This window comes from Octodon degus, unplaced genomic scaffold (assembly GCF_000260255.1).
Source record: "Octodon degus isolate 3935 unplaced genomic scaffold, OctDeg1.0 scaffold00015, whole genome shotgun sequence".
NCBI classification, from domain to species: Eukaryota; Metazoa; Chordata; class Mammalia; order Rodentia; family Octodontidae; genus Octodon; species Octodon degus.
Window position 1 is genome coordinate 17139548 of NW_004524591.1, and position 7945 is coordinate 17147492.

General features: G+C 49.3%; 1 long non-coding RNA gene across 1 annotated transcript; it reads left to right on the forward strand.

Annotated features, from left to right (window-relative positions):
- The first annotated feature begins 55 nt into the window (after nucleotides 1-55).
- Nucleotides 56-6152, forward strand: LOC111815340. The gene is made up of 4 exons (XR_002820044.1): nucleotides 56-250; nucleotides 999-1325; nucleotides 2111-2360; nucleotides 4421-6152. It is a non-coding gene; the product is annotated as an uncharacterized LOC111815340 (long non-coding RNA).
- The last annotated feature ends 1793 nt before the right edge of the window (nucleotides 6153-7945 follow it).

Consider the following 7945-nt stretch of genomic DNA (forward strand, 5'->3'; position numbering starts at 1 on the left):
AAAGCGGGCGGCTCCGGCCCGGGCTCCGCGCCGGGCCACCGCGGTCCCAGCCGCCGCGCGCTCGGTCCCCAGCTCCAGGGCTCGCCCCGCGGCCGTACACCCTTCACCCCCGGGAGAGGCGGGGGCCGCGGGCGGGCGAAGGGGGAGGGAAGTCCCCTTTACGCTTCCCCTTCCTTTCCTGTCTACTTTGACGGGGAGGGTACGTGGGCGCACCGCTGGGTTGCGACCTGAGGCCGTGGGGACAGGTCAGGTAAAATCCTCCTGTGGCCAGGGGTGAGAGACTGGTAAAGAGGGGACCAGCCTAAATCAGGCTGGGTGTTTCTTGGGGCTTTGGGGGCTGTTTTCTTTCCAGGTATGCTAGCCTCTTTCCGCGGGGAGAGCAGGGACGGACATCTTCGCATTGTACTTTGACAGCGTCTCGGATTTGACTCTTCTTCCAGGAGAACAGAGGCAGGCTGTTTGCTACTTGTCGATTTTCGAGGTTCTGCCTGGCTCTGTGGTCCGGGAACATCCCGCTGAGATGCTTGGGCTGCATTTAGGAGCTCCCTTCCCTTTCCTGTCCACAATGTTAGTGGACAGTTTTCACACACTTGCCATTAGGCCCACAGACAAAGAACTCACACATCCCATGATGACAAAGGCATATACACACTTGAATGCACACTGATGCAGTCACATTCACAGAGATTTGTACATAGCCTGGTTTTCCGATCTGACCCAGTAACAATTCTTCCTCCTCTCCAGAGTCTTTGAGATGGAGAGAACACCATTCACCCATGCTTCTGTCTCTCCAGTCAGCCGGCTTCTCATGGAAGGGGCATAAAGAGGAACAGGCCCCAGCTGGGTGCTGGCTGGAACTCCAGGGGCCTCACGCGAGCATCTCCATAGAGCCTGGGCTGGACTTGACTCTCCGGACATCTGGGAATCCACTATCGGATTCCATTTTGGGAAAAGAGAAAAGGGTTCTTTTGGGAGGTCACTTTGTGTCTTCCCTTTAGGTAGGAGCATCAGCCTGCAGAGGGTGCCCAGGGCCCAAGAACCAGCTGGAGAAGCCTTTCCTGTGTGTGTGTGGGAAATGCAGCCCTTTTCTAATAGCACGCTGGGTGCAGGTACTGGACTAGCCGGGCAGCAACCCTTCTGGCAGTTGCCATGATTTGGTGAAGGATTCTGAAGGTCCTGCCGTTTGGGGGCCAAATAATTGTACCTTTGTGAGGCTGTGAGCTGGTCAGATGCCCAGAATGGGAAGACGCGTTCAAAGTGAAAGTGGGCACCTTCGGGAACATTGGAGCCGATAGCCCTGGACTCCCTTCCATCCAGGCTACCTGGTGAGCAGCCAGACTTGAACCTGCCCTCTTCCCAGCCTGCAGCCTCAGCCCTAGATGCTGCACACCCCCACCCACTGTTCGGCTTTTTAAGCCCCTTGGGCTTCCTGCAGGGTAGAGACCAATGACTAGGCTCAAGCTTTTATCTGCCCAGATTCCAGGGTTTTCCCGGACCAATGTAAGTGTAGCCCAGTAAAACCTTCTCGGGGGGCCCCCCAGTACCTCCTCCACACTGAGAGAGCCCTTTCCCTCTTGACTTTTTAGTAGTTCTGGGTAAATATTGATTTGCCCCCAGCTTACCTTCTTCCCGACTAGCCATTTGCAGACTAAGGAACTGGTCTCTGTAAAGACTTGATTTTTGTGTGACTTTCCGGCCATTTCATCCCCCACCCTCTCCTTCCCTCCAAGTGGCATTGTAAAACTCACAGTGACAAAGAGACAGGGTAGGGTTCGAGGCCTCAGTTCCTGGGGACTTGAGGGCAGTTTAACAAACGGGTCAGACACGGCTGGAGGCCAAGGTCAAGTTGAAAGTTGCAGTGTAGTCAGCGTGAGAGAACTGCCATGCAAGCCTGAAGACCAAGGCAGCTGTGCTGCGGCTGCGAAAGGTCCACCACCCATCTCCGCTCACCCCTAATTCCCTTTTCATTTGAAATTTTAATTTCTAGCTATTTGGCTACCTACTGTTTTCCCCCTGCCTTTGTAAAGTTTTTGGGGCGGTGTTTACCGACTCTTCTCCTTTGCCTCCGCCCTGCTCTTGGCAGGGGCTTTGAGCCTCTTCTGTTTTCCAGCCAGACCCGGAAAAACGAAAACACAGCCTGGGAAGCCCCCACCAACCGGTGCCTGTGCCAGCTCACCTCTGGCTGTGGCGAGGCTGCCGGTGCACATGGGCTGCCAGGGCCAGCTCCACGTTCTTCCCTCCCCTTCCACTTCACTGGAGCCGGGAGCCTTGCATGCGGAGACTGCCAAAGTCCACTGGGTCCTTCCTCACCAAAAATGGTGAGACAAGATTTCAACTTGTCCGCTGAGGAGCCACATCAGGTTTGTCTGGGAGGGACAGTGCCGGGAAGGGGGGGGGGGAAAGGCTTTGGGTTGCATCTCAGATTCTTTCGGCTTTGCTTCTCACACGTGGTGCCCCCAACAAGAATGGGCTTGGGGCCCAAATTATTGAGATTTATGTCTCCATATTATGAAAAAAGACACCTCTAAGGACCTGGTTACTTAGAGGAAGGCAGCCTGCTTGTTCTCCTCTTGTCTCAGATCATAATATGTATGATGTGATTTTTCTGTCAGGTATGTCAATGGCGTCTTGGCATGCTTTCACTATTTTTAAGAGCCTGCATGTCCTGCTAAATATTGTGCTGTAGCCGTCAATCAATGTGAATGGTTTATATAATTAGAATGAGTTCTGTTAATAATTGTGGGTCTGAGTTTCTAGAGTTTCTTCTCACTTTGAAGCAAGACTAATCTCAATATTTCACTGAAGGAGATAAAGAGTTCATTAATGTTTCCCAGTATGGATTCTTACTCCACCAAACTGGCTACTGTAGAAAAGAGAGGTCCGGCGAGCAATAAAGACTGGACTGTATTTTTAGAAGCAAGCAAGGATCATCTCAGCACTCTACCTCTTTCCCTAAAGGCAAGGTTAAGATTTGCTTGCCCAACTAGTACTGCCTGATCTCCTTAGCTGTCCTCTGCTTTTTTGTCCCTCAAGCTCAAGGGTTCCTATAGGGTTACAAAGAAGCACTGTCAATTTAATGATTTTATCCTCAGAATTTTCGTGAGTTAGGCCGAGGAAGCCAGGGAACACACTGGGATCTTCGGCAGCAGGGGCCACTTGAGCAAGACAGCCAAGTGTGGGTGGAGGTGGAAGACGCTGTGGTCATCTCCAGAGTCTGCCTGGTGCCCCCAGGTTTTTTTGGAATCTGTCTGAGAGGGCAGAGCGAGACAGAACCTGAGAGGGCTGACTGCAGCTTGGCCTTTTGTTCAAGGGTGTCATAGATTCTTCTGCTCCACACAAGACACCTGGGCTTCTTACCTTCTGGGGTGGGCCAGGGCCCCCATAGGGCTTTGGCTGCCCTAGAACCTCCCAGGGAAGGAGACTGTGGCTGAGATTTCCTGTGTGGAGAACTTGATGCCAGCCTGGGCCATGGGGCCCCGGGCTTCCAGGGTTGGGAGAGAAAAGGACAAAGGGAAACTAGGTTTTAACTGAGTTTGATTTTCATTTGCAAATGAAATTTACCTGCTATCATTTGAACTCAGAGGAGACTATCAGCACTGTTCCCTGGCATTACTTCTTTGCATCTATCCAACCTTAGAATAAATATTCTTTGGTTGGTTTTACAGATACTTTATATTTCAGGATATTCATGTGTTTCTAATGTATCCAAGCAGCTTTATGAGCAACATTTGAAGAACATCTTAACCCTCTCTGTTCCACTCAGGATCAACTGGGGATGCAGAAAAAATGGCAAAAAAGAAAGACCCAGAAAGAATGGGGAGGTGTTGGGGGGCTGAAGCTGGTAAGGAAAGAGAGAGAACATTCTCAAGTAGGGTACTACCTCAGAATTTTCACTGGGCCAGACCATTTGGGAAAGGGGCAAATGGGGACTGCTGTGTTTATGGTGCTTTTTGAGGGTTCACACTCCTATGCCCATCAGGGTGGAACCTGTACTCTTTGCTTAAAGGGAAAGAGTCAGTCTTGAAACCTGGGCAAAGCTGGACAGCAAGCAGGGCCGTGGTGCATTCTGTCATCCATTCAGGCTTCTGTGTTAGATGTTTGCACATTTGGAGAAATAATATGATACCGAAAGGCTTGAGGCTGTGGGGATAGATTGGGGCCACAGAAAGACACTGTCGTGGTCGTGTGCTCGCTGACTCCTGAAAATAAGTGTAATGTCCAGAAGACCCACAGAACCTCTTTTGCATTCAGAATCCTCTCATTGCCTGCAGGGTGGAGTTTTCAGAATTTTGCAGGCAGCGAGTTTTTAGAGGACCAGCTCTCTTGCCCACCAGGTTCTGTCCCTCACCACAAAGCCACTAGTGTAGATAGCCTCTCAAAGATCCCCAGTTCTAGGGACACCCTATCCTGTTTTCTCCAGAAAGTTTCTGAAGAGGAAGGGCAGGGCTCCTGAACCCTCAGGACAACCAGTCTCAGGTCCCCATACCATGAAGAGCATCCCTTGCACAGTGGCTGTACGGTGCCATCCAATTTCCTCAGGGTTGAAGTGCGGGAGAGCCGGCCTCTGATACCTGGTTTTGGGAGGTGAGCGACTTTGAAGCCGGTTAGGGAGTGGTGGGAGAGCTCCTTGCTTTGGCAGTTGTCACTGTTTGGCTCTCCACCGGATGTGGAAACCCAGTCTGCCTACGGGACCGATTGCCAGTTATCTAGGAGGAGAAACAGAAGCTCGGCGGCCGGAGGAACTTCGTCTTGCGCAGTGCGGGCCGGGTGGCGCTGAAGGATTCCCGCCGCTGCTGGACTGCAGAGCCGAAGGCGCAGGGGGTGAGCTCGCCGTCGCTGGCCAGAGCATCGGGAGCGCTGGGGCGGCCGGCAACCCGGTGCGAACAACGTGAAGAGGCTGAGGATTCTCGCCACAGACGCTGTCGGTCCTTTGGCTGCCTGAAAAGAAAAGAAACCTATGGCCGCCCTCCACCGTAGCTCGACGCTCACGCCCGCAACAAAACAGGAAGCCAGCGCAGGACTGTGGATTCTTTATGTCAACAAATGCACCGAAGACCTCCGAGCGGTTGAAGGAAGTCGGGGGTTTATATGTACACTGGTCCCGTCGGCTGCAGCTTTCTCGCCAGTCCCAGACAACCAGTGAGGCAGCCAGGAGGCCTGGGCCCGCGGAAGCCCGACTCTCCCCAGAATCCCGGAGACCTCGACACCCCTGGTTCGGGCTGTGAAAGATTAACAACGCGCAAAGCAACCAGCAGAAGAAAGGGAACTCGAGAGCACAGCCACGAGGAAAGGGGATTCAGGACCCCTTCAAGTACACACTGAGGTGTAATGAGACTTTTACGGGCACTTTATATATTGTAATTCTGACGATGTGTGAACTTTGATATCCCTATACAGATTCACACATTAGACCTGCGCACACGCGCACTGAATGTGCACATCCAACGTCAACTGGGTGAAATGTAGACATCACACTGAGCCGCCCGAGGGGGAAAAATATCTTCCCTTGTCAGACTGGCCTGGTGACATTGTTCCAGGTAGCTGGTCCCTCTGTCTACTCATTGCCAGTTTTCAGGCTATTGACCATTCCCTTTTCAGGGTTCTGTACCTGTGTAACCTGCCCTCAGAGGAAGGTGCCCCCCTGACCAGCATTTGCCCGGGTTGGCAGTCAACCCCAGAACCTCTGGCTGGCTCCGGGGACCCTCACTGAGCTGGTCTGGAGCATCTGATGCTGTCCATATAGCAGCCACCATCCCTTTGTCCCAGGGCTGGAATCCCTCTTGGCCCAATGCTCAGGGAAATGAAGCAGCTCAATAGAAACGTTTGATATGAGTTTGTACAGATGTTTACACTCTGGTGAGGGGGGCCGAGTACGGAAGCCCTACTGATCAGCCCACAGCTTTGGGTTTGGATACTTGGTTTAAGTGCTAGAAAGAGGACTTGGCAGAACGAAAGTATCGGGGGTGGTGGGCTAATTTCAAGGAAATGAAAAAACAAAAACAAAAAAAGGATATTTTCTGTTTCTGGACACTGAAGATTAAGTGTGTCCCTCCAATGCTACCCAACAGATCACATTCCTTTTCTTAGGTCCCATTTGTCCAATACAATTTTGTAAAAAAGTATTAGGATTCCTGAATGCACAGGAAAGTACAATAAACCCCTATGCACCCAACTTCTAGCTTCAGCCTCTATTATTGCCTTGCCTAGTACGTCTCATCATCCACTTCCATTCCTCTAACATTTAAATTTAAATCCCAGACATCAAATCATTCTATTCTCAACGTAAGATTTTAAGGATATATGATTTCAAAATTGAGAAAAAAGGACTTGAATTTGCATAGTTCCAACTGCACTCTAGAAACAACCTAGATTCCAGTAAGGAGGAATCTGGACTGAAAAGGGGTGTAGAGTGTGTTCCATCTTGCCTGAAGTTTTATGTGACTCTTCTTTATTTAAGAAAAAATTATGTATTTTAGAGATTTACATTACTCTTTGCTATGAACAAATCATCCTTTTATTAAAGTTTTCACTAGATGCCTCAGGATTTGTGGGGGAGAAGAAAACCATCCCGGCCTTTTTTTGTGCCCGGAACTGACAAATAGTCACTTTTTAGTGTACAAATGACTATTTTACCACATCTCCTTCCCTGGTGCAAACTCCGAGGAGATTTCTAATGATTAGAGTCGGAGGGAAAAGTGTGTATTTGATAGCTCACCAGAGTGACCACAGTTTTCAAGAAAAAAATACAACTCTATTTTTAAAAATATCTCCAGAATAGGATTCTTTAACAAATAATTAATAAAGATATCATGATTTTCTTGTTTTGTTTCGATTTGGTGTTCTGACAAGGGCATAATCTTCCTTAATGAATTCAAAGTTGATTTAACTAAAGCCTAGGCAAGTTTAGAAGCTAAAAAGGCAAAACCAAAAAACTAAAACAAGCCAGTCATTGAATTTGGTAAGTCCAACTGGTTAGTAAGTTTTAACCTCTATCTTCCTTTTCATGGCAGAGTGTTAGATTGTTCATGGTTCCTTAATTACCTTTTCGGGGAATTGTTCAATATTTGGAATGATTTTATACTAACCATGTATAACTGCTTACAGCATTAGAAAAGAACAATTTGGCTAAACTCATAAAAGGGTATGTAAATTAAACAAGAGGAGAAATTTATGTGCATAAATTTTATATCCATCTCCAACAATTCCAACTGTATGTAGCAAAAGCCTCGGAAATGTCTCTCAGGCATCCCAGACTGCAGACTGTGGGCCACTAACAAGATCAACCACCCTTACCAGAGCCTGGGGCATGAGCTGCTGGGGGATGGGTGTCCAGAGCTCCGCATGCAAGGAGGGAGTCTGTGAGGTGAAGGCTTGGGTCAGGGTCAGGGTCAGAGTGGAGAGACTGGAAGTGAGAATATTCAGAGCAACAGGGAGAAGGGAAAAGAGACCCTATAGGCAAGCCAAGAGACAAAGAGGAAAAGAGAAAACAGAAGGAAAAGAGTGAAAACAATGAAACTGTAACTTCTAGAACAAAATTAAGGCATAGCAGCCCAAGGAAGGCTTTTTAGAGCTCTGCATAAGCCCATCTCTGGCCAAGCCTCCTCTTTGCTGGATCCTGAAGGGGCCCCACCAGTGAGCTTTACTTGCCACTTAGGCTGAAAGCCTCTCTGTGATTTCTGTAACCACACAAAAATAATCTGGACTTGGAGAACCTGATTAGGGCCCAGGGTTAAATGTCAGATTGAACTTTTATCTCTACACAACCCCAGCCTTGCATCCTGGCTGGTATGGGCTTTGGAGGCATAGGTTGGAACTGAGTTGGGGACGACCCCTCAAGCCTGCTAGCAATTACGCACTCTCAGCCACTTTTAAGAAGGCCATATTTCTTTACATTTTTAGGATCTAATGTGAGGTTATGTCAGGTCATGGAACCCTCGGCTAGTGC